This window comes from Stenella coeruleoalba (assembly GCF_951394435.1).
Source record: "Stenella coeruleoalba genome assembly, chromosome: 17".
Taxonomy (NCBI): domain Eukaryota; kingdom Metazoa; phylum Chordata; class Mammalia; order Artiodactyla; family Delphinidae; genus Stenella; species Stenella coeruleoalba.
In genome coordinates, this window is record NC_137163.1 from 58,038,126 (window position 1) to 58,055,580 (window position 17,455).

Consider the following 17,455-nt stretch of genomic DNA (forward strand, 5'->3'; position numbering starts at 1 on the left):
CTTCCCAGATCAGGGCTCGAACATGTGTCCCCTGCATTGGCAGGCGGATTCTTAACCACTGCGCCACCAGGGAAGCCCCTCAAATAATATAATTTTAAGGGTCAAAAGTTTATGCAAATATTTCTGGTATCATCTCAAATAATGTCAACTCAAACTCATCCTTGAATTTGGCTATAGATATTTTATGCCAGGTCTTATTTAAATGCAAATTGATTTAAAACAGAAGCAAAGTTTCCAAGACAATATCCTATGCCATACAAAGATGTATAAGGCATAGACTTTGTAAGTAGGAGCTTATAGTTAAATGAGAGATGGATATGCAAAAAGACTATTTCAGTATATTTTTCAATATAAAGCATTTGCAAAGATATATATGTGGACTTGGATTGTTCAAAAACAAGATATAAAGAAAGGATGAAAGCAAAACAATTGTATTTATTTTATGTCTACTTCCTGATTATTATTGGCCTTGTTTGTTCTAATTCCTATTTTCAAAGTAGCCCTAGAAGACTAGCAAATCAAGCTGAGCAGATTAAGAATAATATGCAAATAAGGAGAAAAAATTAGTGGTGTGAAAGGCAGAACACAGGGCTGATAAATTTTTTGGGTTCTGGTGAAGAAGAAACTCTGCATTTTATATTTAAAGCCAGGGAACTTTATGAAAACAGGGAAATTTTGAATTCTCTTCGTATCTGAATGTTTTCCCACTTAAGCAGAGGTTTCTTCCGTTTGGTGAATCGTCATCCCCAGGGCCGGCAACACTGGATTAGATGGAATACTTTGCAACCATGTGGTCACCTGGACTTGCTTTCTGCCTGAGGTTTTTAAAGTTTTAATTGACTCCCCCCTCCCTTTTTGAAAGTTTAAGAAGGACTTTCATTATTGGGAAAGGAAGTTCTACTTTTCCACTAAGAAGGTCAATTAAAGATCAATTTTATTCCTTCATGCTTGGCATTTGAGTGATTGGAAAAACTCTCCCTTATCTTTCAGATGCTGAGGAAGCTAACTGAAGCATGGATTCCTGGGTAAAAGGCATATGTACCTGCTTCCTCACTCGAGACCCTGTTCAGGAAGAGCTGCAGGTAAGTGAATTTCCCTTTCAGAACAAATGTCAATTCCAGACTAGTATTGTATATTGAAATGCTACCCTGGGGAGGGAGGAGAATGAAAGGAGTTAAAGAGGTGTCTTAGCGAATAGCCTTATGTGAGAAATAGCATGCCATTTCTCAATCAAAGTCATTTCCAAGTCTTGCAAGGAGATTATTTATGGGGATTGGTTATCTGGCAATTCTTATATCATGTGGATCCATATCTGTCCCCTAGGTTTGTTCAGATGGATTTAGAGATTTAATTTTTAAAATATCACCTTCAACTGCTCCTTTGCAGTTTGGTTGACCTCCCAGGCTGAGGTTGTATTTGTATTCATGGAATTACTGCATTTGCTTCCTTAAAGCACGGTAGAGGAGAATATTTGAACACATACCATGGGACATAATAAAATCATGAGAATTAGAGATGAAAAGAAAAATGAAATTGACCACCTAGCTACAAAATAGGACTTGTGCACTTTCACCTTCCAATATACTCTCCACAGAAGAGGACACAGAAACCTATTGTTTCTCAATGGCTTCCAGGTCAACTAATTCTTTTTGATGTTTTGCTCGTTAAATAGATAAAATATAACCATTTCATAGTAATAAGTTTCTGAGTACTCACCTTGTACTAGACATGATGGGCTTAATCTATACATTACTTAATTTGATTTAATCCTCATGTCAACCCTATACGATAGATACTATTATCCTCATTTTAGAGATGTGGAATCTAAGGGCAAAGAGAGTTTAATAATTTGTGCAAAGTAACAAAACTACTAAGATTTAGACTCAGATCTATCTGATTCCAGAGCACATGTCCTTAGTAACTATGCTTTATCTGTATGGAAACCTAAAAAAGTATTTTGGATTTAGAACTTTAGATTTAAAATATATGTCATAAATCTGATGTAATATCTTGCGGAACAGTGAGACGAGATCATGGCCAAGGATTTGAGTCTGAACACCAGTTTCTATGGCATAGTATGTGAATTCTAACCATCTATACTTATTTAGCTATGTGTGTATGAATGAATAAATGGAGTATTAAGTGTTTGACTGAGAAATTAATATTTATATATGCACGGTTACTGACATATATAGAGATTCCTTAACTGACTGATGGGATGGTTGCATGCTGTAAATTGGTTATCAGGAACTTAGCACACAATTTCGTATGGCATTGATGTTATTCATCATGCTTATGTATTAAGACCAATCCATAGAAAGGTCCATAATTTTATTTGTTTTTTGTAGTAACAGACTCATGAATGGTGCCTGGAATATAGTAGACAATAAAGCAATATTTTGTTGAATAAATGAGTGAAAGAAACTGAAGAATACTACTAATCCCATTAAAGATGTAATTGTTATTTATATTACTGGTTCCATTGGAGGATACATTCAGAATTCTAACTTGGGATGTCAGTAGTTTACCTCTCCTCCCTCCTTTCCTGAATACACAAAGGTATGAATGGAGGCCCTTCATCACGTTACCAATTTATTTTTCACAGTTTGGGAAGACAACTCCAGCAGGCCTGGAATCACTGTTTTAGGATGAAAGCACGAGGAGGAGGATAATGAAGAGGTGTATGAGGGTGTGGTGGGGATGTGAGAACAGGTTAGTGTGTGGGAGGAAGTGAGGAAGGAAAATCTTCACTGATGGTGAGGTAGAAAGAAGAATTTCTCCTGCCTCCTGGCTGGGGTGACCCTCAGCATGGAAACATTGTGTGTATCAGGATGTGTGTGTGTGTGTGTGTGTGTGTGTGTGTGTGTGTGTGTGTGATGGGAAAATATAGTTTTTATTGTAGATTCATAACAGAAATCAGTCATTTTGTAGCCATGGCACAAGCATGTGCATTCAAACGTCACATCCTAAACCATTCATAAGGAGCGATCTTCAAAAGAGACAGGAGATTCAGCTACACTAGACTGACAGGATTTGGAAGTCAGGCAATTGCGTTTAGCATAAAACTGAGGAAAATGTAGCCCTTAGACCACTTTTGATTTATTCATATTTCTTGAGAAGAGCTCCTTGCAAGCCCATGATGCTTTGTGAGGCAAAAAATGTCCACAGAGACAAACAGAATACCCACATGGAAGTGCTTGGAGGTAAGCTCGCATTTCTTTTTGCATTATCAGTAATTTATTGAGACTAAAACCTATTAGCAACTCTGGAAGAAGTGAAGGGTATTTGATTTCTTTCCCAGTCCACATGTGTTTCCCAGAAGACCTGAGTTCTCTGAAATTTATGTTAACGCTGACTACTGTTGTGTCAACAATATCTAGGTATTGCAGTTTTTGTTAGAATTCTCTATTCTGGCCAATCCTGAAGTCACTTCTTAGCAAAAAATCTGGTTGAAAAAGAAAGCTCTTTAATCCTTTCACTCCACCAAGACACAACGTCGTGCCTTACAGTAGCACTGCTTAAAGAAAAATATTCCAGAAAGTCATAAGAAAGTTCACAGGTGTAAATCTCAAAGTACTAAAGCATATTCAATGGCTGTCAAAGTCGAACCATTTGTGCATAGAGCTTCATAAGATCAACTTGTATCTAAAGTTACTCTCGTGGTTTCTCCTAAAGTACATGAATTAGAACGTGGGTCTTGGGGTTTCTCTTAAGTTTTCTTAGCCAGCCTTTATTTTGTAATATATTTCTGTTGTGATCAGTGATCATTTGCTGCTTACCAAAACCGACTCAAATTATTTTAAACAAAAATGGAAATATGTTAAAAAGATACAGTGATCCAATAAGAGGAAGTGAAGTCAGACACCACAGAGAGCTAGGCCGGAAGTGGAAAGCCCTCCAGATCCACTGCAGCCTCGCTCTCTGTCTCCCTCCCTTGGGTATCTCTGCTCTTTCTCTTTCTCTCCCTGGGTACCCTCATTCCTCTCTCTCTTAGCAGATTGATTCACTTGTGCAGCACATTGGAGAAAATGTGTGTGTGTGCCCACGCGTGCGCATGGGAAAGAGAAAGAGAGGGAGAGAGAAATGATTTTTTTACAATCACTGTTCAAAATTGCAAAGTTGAGGCTTCTATTTATGATCACTCATCATCTGAGGTTGTCTCTATTTGATTTTTAATAGAAACTCAGCAATCTTCTTCCAAATATTCATACTTTAGAGCATGAAAATGAAACTACTGATTTATTTTCTCTGAAGTTTATGGCAAAGCCTTTTGCAGTGTTGTCTATTTATTCCTTAATCTCTTATTAGAAACTTCCTCCATAGCTTCCTCTTTCCAGTGTCTTGAATTCCTCTCATCTAGTGACTTGGGATGTATGAAAGTTCCTTCACTGTGAAGTGCATATTCTCATCTATTTTTATTCCTTTGGGCAATTTCACTTTTAACTCTTTAAAAATGCCTAATTATTTACCCAATTTATATAATCCATCTCATCTACTAGCAAAGTGGGAGTTTAAAACATCTCAAACTTGTATTTCTGAAATTAGGAAATTTAGATACAGAAATAGGACACGGAAATAATGAAATTATGCCACACTTATTATGGTGACACAGTGAGCTAACATGTAAAAGTCCTTACTGCAGTGATTGGCATGTGGAAATCACATTTTGTGTGTGTGTGTGTATGTGTGTGTTGCCTTATACAATGAGGAGTAGGATTATCTAGTGGTTAGGAGTCTGGCCTCTGGAGCTATACCTACTTGGTTCACATCCAGGCAACACCGCATATTAACTGTGACTTTGAGCCACCTTCCTAACCACTTTGTGTCCAGTTTTGTCATCTACAAAATTGGGATAATAGTACGTATCTCAAGGGGTGAGAATTAAATGTGATAATTCAGAGTAGAACTCATAGAGCTGTAGTACCTGATATTCATAACTACTTGGTAGATATTTAGTTATTATTATCATTTAACAGACAACTTTCCTTCTCCATTCTTCACAATATAATATACAAAGGCATAAACTGGGTTGTTGTTTCTCCCATGATATCCCACGGCCTCTATACACACACTAACTGATTTTTCACCAGCTCTGCCTGAGGGGTTTGGTCAGCTTTGTATTCTTCTGGTCAACTTCTGTGAGAAGGAGCCCTTGGTGCGGAGTCTCCCCAGTTTGAAGGACTTCAGGAAGACTAGATGAGGGGGAAAAAAAAGAGTTTCAGCCCACTTTTGTGTGTCCTCAAGAATGTATTTTGATATAAAAATTTCCAACTTAGAGAAAAGGTAACCAACTGAACATTCTTGAAAAGGATTCAGTATTTTCAGGACCAGTTTGACCCAGAGATAACCTCCATTTTCTCAGCCACTCTAAGGATAGCAGCAATTTATCTCACCTCCATGCTCTTTCCCTATTTTAATATACGTAACTTCTATACCAATCTGCACTTTACCCATGCCTATAAATCTGGATGTCTCTGAAATTTTTTTATGGTAATAAGGAGGTCCACACATGAAAGACATTAAAAAGCCTAGCAAGAAGATTGCAAAGGACTATGATGTGGTTTGAATGTGTCTCCTGGCCCTCCACCTCCGAATTTATATGTTGAATCCTAGCCCCCAAAGGCCAAGATATTAGGAGGTGGCACTTTTGGGAGGTGATTAAGTCATGAGGTGGAGCCCTTATGAATGGAGTCAGTGCAGGCTTCAGAAAGAACCCTCTCCCCTTCCACCCAGTGAGGATGCACTGAGAAGGTGCTATGTGTAAGAACCAGGGAGAGAACTTTCAGCAAATTGTGATCATGCTGGTGCCTTGATCAGGGAATTCCCAGCCTCCAGAACTGTGAGAATAAATTTCTGTTGTTTATAAGCCACCCAGTCTGTGGTATTCTGTTATAGCAGCCTGAACAGACTAAGACAGACTATAAAGTGCGTCCTTACTGTAAGCGCCAACTCAGCTGTCCCTTGGAAGTCAGCTTTTCTTTTTTGAATAAAGCTTCCATAGCAAAAGATTAAAAAAATGAAGAATATAACATAGTTTCCTCAGAGGATAGAAACATATTGAAAAATAAAACAGATAACAAGTTTTGAGCATGGGACACTTGAGCGGGGAACAGTGAACTCAGGGTCAGGAGATCTGAGCTATAGTCACTCTGACTATAGTCACTCCATGTGTCTGACATGAGCTCGTCACTGCCTAATGGGCATCATAACTGCCCTGTTTCAAGCATAAAATAACTTGAGATATGAAAAATACCTCATAAGTTATTGGCTATGTCATCCAGAGTTATGTAGGTTATTTGACTCTTGAATATTTACCATGTACTCACAGAAGAGTCACTTAGCCTTTTAATATATGCCGGAAGTGGAAATATTTACAAATACTTATTGTAAAATATTTGACAGCTTTGGCAATGTATAGCTCCAGGCTGAGATGCAAATGAGTTTAGAGTTTGCCATTACTCTCTTGAAAAGAAAGGTCTTTAAAGAAAATGGGATAAGTGACAGCAGAAGCATCCTGTTTTAAAATCTTATCCTTCGGAAAAACATTGCATCTCTCTGCAAAAGACAATAGCTCTAATTTGTTGGATCAAATAAATGTAATTTGTGCCTTTCACCATCAGGGGTTATAGCCTATAGGCATATGTATAGCATCATTAAAGGAAAATGACACCCTTATGATACCTGAAAAACAAATGAGAGTGAGGTCAAAGCAAAGAAAGGCTGTTTCCTCTGCAGTAGAAAAGAGGACTAATCACAGAATTGGAAGAGAATCTAAAGGAGCCTTTGAAGAAACTGACTCCCTGATAAGAAGTCAAGTCAGAGAACTGAGTAGGTTTTAGGAGAGGCCCCCAAAGCAAGAGAGCACACATCTGGCTGTGCACCTTTGTCAGGACTGCTTCACTTCTTTTTTTTTTTTTTGTGTGTGTGTGTTTTAAGAAGTGTATTTAGGAGTCAGGGTGTATTTAGGAATCAGTACAGGGTACAGCATTCAGTGGTCTTGGGCCCAGAGGTGTCCAGGGGATTCAGGAATGCACAGCTACAGGCCAAGTAAGATGGACCCAAAGGTGCTAAGTGTTCAGGAGGGTGCACCTGTTGACCAGGTGTGCTGACACAAAAATGCTAGTGCATTAAGGCTGTCAAAGAAGACAGGCTGAGGCAGGCACAAGGAAAAGGTGGGGCAGCCAGGAGGAGCAATGATAGGGTTGGGGACTCTGGGTTGGGGAATTACAGATAAGAAATAGGAAGAAAGTAATGTGAGCAGTAGCACAGACACAATGTCTAAGTGAAGCAATGGCAGGAAAGAGTTGAAATGCAAAAGTTGCTGAAATGCAGAGAACGGGTTGAGCCTTTCTGAGTTCACAAGAACCACAAAAGAAGGCAACAGTCTATCTATCATCTATTTCTTGTGAGATATCTTTCTAATTCCTGTGCAGAAAAAAAAGAAAAATCTCTTTGGTAGGGAAGGAGGAAAGCCCTGTGTGAGCCTATCATTTGGGTAACTTCTGCTATGGGACATATTTGGTGGTGTGATCTCTCGTTACAGTTACATAAGTGTTGTGAGCAATTTGAGAGAGAAAACTCAGCCTGGGAAAGGGAGAAGGCTGATCTGACATCCTCCCTTCACATCTCTCCAGTTCCCAGAGAAGCAGTGGCTGCACCACAGAACAGAGGCTCACGGGTACCTTAGCCTCTGGGGTCATTTCTGTTTCTAGTAGGGTGTGGGGGGTGGGTGGGAGGGGAACTTTACAAAATTCTTGGCCTGAAGACCAACTTTACTTTCACCTTCCCGATGCGCAGGCCCTCCCTGATTTGTTCCTAGTAACCACGCTTTTACCTACTTCCTGTGGGCAGGTCACTGCCTTATTTCAGTAACCAAATCCCAGTCATAGCCCCATCTATCCTGGTTCTCTTCTAATACTGCAGCCTTGCCTCAGGCCATCTCAACCCTCCCAGGGATTGGAGTGCAGTCCCTGAATCACAACTAACTTGGCCATGTACTTGCTTTCTACTGGTCGGCTTGCTGACTGCAAAATTTCCTTGGCACCGTGCTCCACTGTGCAGGGGCCACCTCTGAAGTCTGCCATGTTCTGGACTGTAAGACACATAAGGGCAGAGATTGTTTCTATCTTGTTCAGTATTATATCTCTAGGGTCCCAAATGGTGCCTGGCACATACTAGGTGTCTAAAAAGTTGTTTGTTTTTTTGCTGCTAATATCTGCTCTAGTCATCTCTGTTGACCTGACAAACCCATCTCATCTAATTCTGGATGTCTGAGCTCTCACCCTCCCTCTCCGATTGATTCCCAATACTGACACACATAATTTAGTTGGAGTCCCACACTAATTATCATTCATCGGAATACTTAGCACTTTTCATCATCAAAATGTCTTCCAATTTTAGTTAATTAATCAACCACAGATTTGTATGGAGGTGACTATAAAATCTTATGTGTGATGATAGATCATTGTAAAGTAGCATGACAGTTTATATGGAAAGAGATCAATGTGAAGTTACTTTCAGATTAACCATGGCAGGGAAGTCAGCCTGAGGAGTGTGTGGTATCCCCAGTAGAGCCTCAGATTGCCTTTGCTCAATGAGTCAGGGGTACCTGGGTTTAATCTTGAATCCATCAATTCCTGCCTGAGTATTGTGAGCAGGATTATTCACCTGCCATCTCAGTAGCCTTGTGTGTGAAATGAGGATAATGCTAGAACCTACATCAGAAAGCTGTGAAGATTAAGTGGAAATGACATGCAGAACACCAAATACTGTGCTTGGTACATAGGGAGGGCTCAGTAAATACCGAATAACTCTGTAACTCCGTAAACTGCTACTCAAGTCACAGTCGTAAAATTTCCTAAAATTTTGAAGCAATGGAAATTTACTTTTTGGTGTGGTACAAAAGAGTGGGGGCACCGGGGCTTCCTCTTCTGGTTAAATGGGTGGACGTGGGCAAGTTACTTCACACAGCCAGTTTGTACAGCTCCTGGGAAGAATGATTCACAAAGAATGCAATGGAATGGAGCCCCTTAGAGCTTGATCTTGTATCCTGACATCTTCATTTCCTTATCTATAAAATATTCATATTAATTATTACTTTTCAGGGCTGGAAGGATTAACTGAGGCAATGTTTATAAAACTCATGGCCTAGCATATAGTACGTACTTGAGAGGTAATTATTATTTTGGAAAAATATAAAATATATTTAGTGCTTAACACCATGTACAGAGTTAGATCTAAAGTCATTTGAGTTAATGAATATTGAAATACATTATATCTAACTTTTAATTAATTAATTAAGTTTTGGCTGTGTTGGGTCTTCATTGTGCGCAGGCTTTCTCTAGTTGCGGTGCACGGTCTTCTCATTGTGGTGGCTTCTCTGGTTGGGGAGCACGGGCTCTAGACATGTGGGCTTCAGTAGTTGTGGCATGTGGGCTCAGTAGTTGTGGCTCATGGGCTTGGTTGCTCCCTGGCATGTGGGATCTTCCCGGACCAGGGCTTGAACCCGTGTCCCCTGCATTGGCAGGTGGATTCTTAACCACTGTGCCACTGGGGAAGCCCCTCTAACTTGGTTTTTGATATAAAACTATAATGTTTAGAACCATGAAGGTCTGAAGAAAATTTCTACTTTATAAAAAAAGCAAAATAATCTTCAGAAAAAGGACTTTTTCCCCAGTTTTCTCTCTCTCTCTCTCTCTCTCTCTCTCTCTGTTTTTTTCTTCTCTGAGCCTTTTGAAGTCTACTTCATGTGAGTCTCTCACTGTATTGATATATAGATTAGTTTTCTTTATTCTATTTTGGGTTTTTCCAATGCAGAACTCCTTTCTTTGGTAAAATCCCATTATCCTTGAACTTGGATTATTTTCTCTTTACATCTGTATTTCTTCTAGACATCACTATAATCATCTTCTATAATTTAATTTTCAGTTCACTTTCCTTCTGTTTGTATTCACTTTCTGCATCTCCTTTGCCATCTTTTTCTCTGATTAGATCTGCCAGATTTGAAATCTGCCCTAGCATCAGCTGAGGCTCAGAGCAGACCAATGCCATCACATGGGTGACTGCAGAAAGCCTTAGAAGGAGCTGCATTAAAGTTCCCAAGGGGTCTACGGTCAGGCAGTTGGGGCAGATTATACATGAGAGACCTAGCACCATGCTACCCCCTACCCAATTCGTCTACAGTCCTTCCTTCAAGGTCACTGCATACAATTATTGTGTGGCCTGTTCACTGTAGCCTTTTCTATTCCTATTCTATTCTATTCTATTCCTGGACAAGGGCACTGGCTGAAGAAGTGGGACATGAAATCCAGCCTGCACGCCATCCACAGAGCTGTGCTCTATTTGTGATAGTGTACATACTGGCAAGAAGGTTGTCTCTATCTAACTCACACAAAGACTTCTATCTGAGTTAGCAGAAGATCTGCCTTCTTTTGGGGAATTCCTAGAAATTCACATAAGGTGGAGAGAACAGAGGTCCTTTTACTTCATCGTGTGGACTAAGTACTCTTTCAGAATGTGTTTTGTACTTTCTCCCTCTGCTCTGTTGCTCATGCTTTTCTCCTTGGTTGGAATGTCTTTGCCTCATCTCTTTCCCCACTCACCACTTCAGCTGTCCAATCAAAGGCAAGCTCCAAAGCTTATCTCAGACAACATATTTATGAATTTTTTGTGTCATCTTGTGGCAGATGCACCCTAAGGTGACTCCCAAATGAGTCTTCATATAATTTTTTCCTTTTAAGTGCAGGCAGAACTTGTGATTTTCTTCTAGCCAATAAAAGAGGGCAGAGGTAATGGGATGGTTACTCCTGGGGTTACCTTAAGTTATATAAGACTCTGTCTTAGCAGACTGGAGAGACAGATTCTTTTGCTGGCCTTGGAGAAACAAACTGCCACGTGTGAGAAGGCTTGTGAGAGGGCTATGTGGCAAAGAACCATGGGTGGCCTCTAGGAACTGACGGCCAGGAGGAAAGCAGGGACGTCAGTCCTACAGCTGCAAGGAACTGATCCTGCCAACAGTCACATGAGCTTGGAAGAGCATTCTGAGGTCTAGATGAGAATGCCGCTCAGTCTGTACCTGGATTTCACCCTGGTAAGACACTGGGCAGAAGACCCAGCTAAGTCAAACCAGGACTTTGACACGTAGAAACCATGAGATAATCAATAGGTGTTTTAACGTGCACCTCCTTCATTGGACATAGTATACAACAGGTCTCTGACTGCTTTCATGATGTGTTATGATATTGTTTCACTTTTATTAACACTTTTGCTACAGTATCTATCAAATTACATTGTTATTGATGGTTAACTTTGTTTATTGTGCTTGGTTTAATGATCCCAGGTTAGGTACAAACACCTAGGCAGAGAAACAAGACATAAAAAAAATGCACATTTGTAGAACATGTCCAAAAGGGAAGAAAATGACTGGGCTAGGTGACATCTCGAAATCTCAGTCTTTATCTAACTAAGAAGAGCTGGACAATGCTATCAGGTGTCTTTTACTATTGCCCACAAGAGCATCACATGAGAAAAGGAATTTATGCCATTGTGTCCATTTGTAGGAAAGGAAAGAGATGATAAAAAGGTATATTTTGGTGGTTTACAGGGCAAAGAAATGTATGGAGAAAAAATACATCTTCAAAAAATTAGTAAACAACTTTTATTTATTTGATAAGTGTTTAGAATTGCCGTGAAGTTCTTAGAAGAAAAAATATAATCTTTGTCTTTTATATTAAGAAAATACAGAATTATCATATTTTCCCCAAATCAACATCTCATTTTAAAAATTTAAACCAAATGCACAGATTAAGATGGTGACATACGTGATTTCCAAATTCAGCCCCCCTCACAAGAAGACCAGCTAGCCACTATCCATAGGCAAAGCACCATTGTGAAAATCCCAGAAACCCAGGGGTGAGGCTAAAGCATTCCCATGGACCACAGAGATCCCGAAGGACCGAATTAGAAGGGTAAAGGGAGTGACTACATTGCCCCTCACCCAGGACCGCATAGCAACACACTAAGGGGCCCCTCTGGGTCTATGGTTTCTCCAGTGGAGGGAAAAAGAGCCCAAGGTGGACATTCAGCTTCCTCATCATTGCTTGGCGCTTCCCAAGAAGCCCACTTAGGTATCCTCCCAGGGATCACTGGGGAAATCTCTGGGGCTTGACCACTGAGAATCAGATAGAAATGGAGCAGGGTGGCAGGGCTTATAGCAGCCAGCACTGTACCTGTTAGAATGGCTACTATCAAAAAGACAAACAGTAACAAGTGCTGGGGAGGACGTGGAGAAGAGGGAACCCTTGTGCACAGCTGGTGGGAATCTAAATTGGTGCAGCCACTACAGGCAACAGTATGGAGGTTCCTCAAAAAATTAAAAATAGAACTACCACATGATTCAGTAGTTCCACTGGAATATATATCCCAAGGAAATAAAATCACTGTCTTGAAGAGATATCTACACCTCCAGGTTGATTGCAGCATTATTTACAATACGCAAGTCATGAAAACAACCTGTGTCCCTTGACAGAGGAATGGATAGAGAAAACCTGAATGGAAAGAAAATAAAGAATATAATATTATTCAGCCATAAAAAGGAAGGAAATCCTGCCATTTGTAACAACATGGATGAACCTTGAGGACATTATGTTAAATGAAATAACCCAGGCAGAGAAAGAGAAATACTATATGATCTCCCTATACATGGAATCAAAAAAACTGAGCTCATAAAATCAGAACAGATTAGTGGTTGCCAGGGGCTGGGAGTGAGAAGTGAGAGGGGAAAAGGGTAAGATAGTCAAAGGATAAAAACTCCCAGTTATAAGATGAGCAAGTTCTGGGGATGTAATGTACAGCATGGTGACTCTAGTTAACAATAGTGTATTGTATATTTGAAAGTTGCTAAGAGAGAAGAAGTTTTCACCACACACAAAATTTTGTAACTCTGTGAGGTGCTGAATCTGTTAACTAATCTTTTTGTGTCAATCATTTTGCAGTATATAAATATATCAAATCATTATGTTATAGACCTTAAACTTATACCATGTTTTAATATAATGTTATAATGTCAATTATATCTTAGTAAAGCTGGAAGAAAATAACATTTCCATAGTAATGTTGAATGACAAAATGTTATATAAATTGATGTGAATAGTGAAAGAGTATCATTGATTATGAAGCATGCCCTCCTTCCTATCTGCTCTAGTGCTTCTTTGACCAAAGTTCCATTAAAGCAGTTACTTACTGTACTGTATTGAAATTATATGTTCATTATCATGTGGGCTAGGGTGTGCAAGGGTCTGGTGAGCACAAAGAGAGAGCCTGTGCTGCGGATGACAAATCAGAGGAAAGAAAGCTTGGGCCAGTGGCTTTTAACATCTGATCCTTCCACCAGAAGCGAGAGACCCATTGGGTGTCAGATCCCCACCCACTGGATGGAGGGGAGCGGGTGATCGTGGAGAAGGCAGCAGGAAGTGTTCACAGCTATGCTCTATGGAAATGAAAAGAGGGATGGATTAGGGATTTTATCTTCCCACCCACAGCCCTTTGACTAAAACCCCTCCTCCTTTAAAATATTTGTTAATTTTTTAAAGTCTTCACCCTTGTGGCTCAGATCTAGAGCAGTGTTCTTGACAAAGAATAAAGTTCATGCAAACTTAAATATTTAAGAATATTTACAACTGCCAAGACATGGAAGCAACCTAAGTGTCCATCAACAGATGAATGGATAGAGAAGATGAGGGGTACACACACACACACACACACACACACACACACACACACACACACAAAATGGAATATTACTCAGACATAAAAAATGATGAAATTTTGCCATTTGCAGAAACATGGATGGACTTGGAGGACATTATGCTAAGTGAAATGTCATACAGAGAAAGACAAATACTGTATGATATCACTTATACATAGCTGTGTAGCTTTTGAGCACTTGAAATGTGGCTCAGCCACAAGTGTATACATACTGAATTTCAAAGGTCAAATATGAAAAAGGAATGTAAAATATCTCAATAATTTTTCTATTGACTGCACATTGAAATGATATTTTGAATATATTGAGTTAAATAAAATATATTATCAACATTAAAAAAAACCAATCCAAGTGCACAGGATTCACCTTCATATAACATTTTCAAAAGCTTGAAGTGAGAAAAACTTTGCTTTTGTGGTTCAGTATTTTACATATTCAAACTCTTTTTACTTCTAGTGCATGAGCTCATCATTTTTCAAGTTCTCATTTTGATCATTATAGCCTCAATAAATGAACCTATTTTATTGCCATCAAAAGAAAAACAACCTCTTATTGCACTACAGCATCAAAAAAGATTATGAATAATTATTCATATAAGGTAACTCTGCAAGGCAATTTGAAGAGCAATTCACTTTTATTTTTTTATTGTATCTGCAAAATTCCTCCTCTGCCTCTGTTATTAGAGGTGTATGCTTTCAAATATGAGAAATGGCAATAACTTGGTTTTCAAATGGAAAATGGTAAAGAGAAGCCTACAAAAATCAAACATCCAACCAAGCGCTTTATTCTGAGATATATCTTATTTTATTCTTTCTCTCTCTAACCGGTCCCATTATTTAAGAATAAAATGAGCCCCTTGAACTATTTTGATTTAGGGCCATTTGTTGAGCTGATTTCAGGCTAAATTAGGAAGTAGGCAATGCTCGCACTTAGCGTCCTTTTTGAGCCACCTTACTCTGTCCCATTCATCTGTATTATCCTCAGGCCACTTGGGGAGGGTCCTCCATTGAGGTGAAACAGTTGGTTCTCCCTTCCCAGAACTATCTCACATCAGAGTTTCCTCCCTCCCAATCCAAAGTTACTTATGCCTAGTCTCTTTTCCTCATCATTTTATTAGGTAATAGGCTAGCAATTCAAGTAAGTTTGTTCAGAGAAGTTAATGGCTTTTTCCTACAGAAGGGTAGTAATTCTTTATTTTAGATGGCGTTTGAAAGTTTGCCAAATATGTTCCCACGCATCTCATTTGACATTCATAGAAGCCTAGGGAGCATAGATTTCTTTCCCTGTTTTGCAGAGGAAGAAACTGAGAGGTTGAACGACTTCCTCAAAGTTAGGTGAGTAATTAGGAGAGAACCTAGGTCTCTTGATTCTAGGCCTTTCCCTTCTACTGTTAAGTTGCCTGACCATGGATAATATATTTTCAGCCAAAAAAGAGACAGTGTAACTTCAGGCACTATATTTGACCAGTGGGGTGTTGTATTATTAAAAAAATTTATCTTGTTACCCCTCAAATCATATCACATTGTTAACGTCCTCCTTTGCTTTTACTGGTTATTCTTATTTAGCAGTGTACAGGCAATTTCTTGTGATGTTAAAACAAAGCAGATGTTGGCACTCCATCTCAGACTGAATGAATTAAATTTCCAGTAGGTGGGGGATAAATTGTAGTTTAAAAAAGTCCACTGGTGATTATTATGCCTGTTCCAGGTTAAAAACCATTAGCCCACATCCTGACCAGTAATTAATTTTTGCCTCGTCTTATATTTCTGGTCTTAGTGGCAATCTTGGCCCAACCTCAGTCTAACTCATGATGGAACCATGTTTCCTGGCAGCCTTTCCTATTCATGATATAAAGTGAATGATAGTGGGGCAGGTATCTTGTGATCAATCTAGTCATGCAGTCATGAACTAATCTAATACTGAGACTGCTTCCCAGCATCCACTATTAACAAGTTAGGAGATGGGGTTTACTATATGGATTACTTGGATAGTAGAATAGTTTGAATTGAAACCATTTGGAAGTTACATATTTCTATAATTTTAGAACACTGTAAGCCAATTTAGAAGACTAGAATTAGACAGGGTTAGTGGTGATATAAATTGCAATTGGATGAGACTGAGAATTAACATAACTCTCATATGTTAATTTCCTCATTTTCTTCCAATTAAAGCATTGCTTTGCTTACCAGCACTCTTCTTTACCAATCTCTTTAAATGGATGTTGCCTATTTCAGAGGATAATAGGTCTTAGCATGTCATTATCTATTGCTGTGTAACAAATTCTAAAAAATTTATTAGCTTAAAACAGCAACAATTTTATTTGCTAATGATTCCACGAGTTATCAATTTGGGCAGTTTTTGAGTTTTTGTGTTGTTCTCATTGTCTTTCCTGGGCCATTCACTTGGCCGTAGACTTCTAGTGGCTTAACTGGGACTGGATTGTCTAAGATGGCCTCACTCACAAGCGAAGTGTTTAGTAAACTGTCCAGCTGGGGTGCTCTGCTCTACTCCAAATGGTTTATTCAATAGACCAGTTCAGGATCATTCACATTGTGGTCTTAAGGTCCCAACTGGAGTTGAAAGAGAGCAAGCCCTGATGTGCAAGTACTTTTTAAGTCTTTGTTCTTCTCATGCTTGCTAGTATCTCATTGGCCAAAGCAAGTCAAATGGCCAAGCTTAGATTCAAAGTGTGGAGAAAAAAACTTTACCTCTTGATAGTGCATGGTAATCTTTGCAAATGACCCACAACAGGTAGAAAAAACTGGTGTATGATTATTTAAAACACAGAGAAATCCAAATGACAAATAACCTAAGAATAAAAAAAAAATAACACAGAGGAACAGAGTAGAAGGTTATAAAATAAATTGAAGCATTTATTCTAAGCATTAAGCAAATATAGATTTAAGTAAAACATTTTCTTAATATCATTCAAATCTTGCTTTTGTTTTTTCCAAAATGATTTTATCTATTGGGAAAGATTATATTAAACATCATTTAAATATTTAATCCCTGAGGCATACCAGGTCATGAATTGTGTTAATTTGCACAAAATGAAAGTTTGCATAAATGACCAAACATAATTTCCATCCTAGAATATTTTACCATAAATATGAAATATCATATTAAAGTGTGAGTGCATTGTCTGAGTAAACTAGAAATATGTCATCAGTTCAGTGCTCTGACTATGAAATAAACAGTGTTTACTCTTGAAAACTTCACTCAAGTAATGAGGCACATTAATTCTGAGCAGGGTTTCAGTTATCGCTCTGAATTTAATGATCTTTTAATTCTTCTCTGCCTATAAAAAATTCATGGACTGGGTTTGGTGTATCCCATGTTTCTGGTAAGCACACACACCTTGCTTCTAATTTGAGATGTATTTAAGAACAAGACAGGCAGGGGAAAATGCTTGATCTTGCTATAAAGTACAAAGTACATGACCAAAGAGAGCTCATTAAAGTCAAAAAAACACCTTATGTGAAGTTTTATGGGAGTCTCTGCCTAACTCTACTCTTGTGATAGTCTACTTATTTTGGAATTAAAATACTGCAAAAATACTCCTCTTTTATCTCTACAGTTCCCAGGCTCTGACATCACCCATTTCTGTCCCTCTAGTTTATCTTCCTTTTTCTTGCTTTTACACCTCAAAACTCATTTCAGTTCAGCTTATCCTTTAATTCCACTCATGGGCTA

General features: G+C 38.8%; 1 pseudogene across 1 annotated transcript in view; it reads left to right on the forward strand.

Annotated features, from left to right (window-relative positions):
• The first annotated feature begins 1,013 nt into the window (after positions 1-1,013).
• LOC307176035 (CDK5 and ABL1 enzyme substrate 2-like) overlaps positions 1,014-17,455 on the forward strand; it is a 73,788-nt pseudogene continuing 57,346 nt past the window's right edge. Inside the window, exon 1 of the transcript in view lies at positions 1,014-1,082. The product of the transcript in view is annotated as a CDK5 and ABL1 enzyme substrate 2-like (transcript). The remainder of the gene's footprint in view (positions 1,083-17,455) is intronic.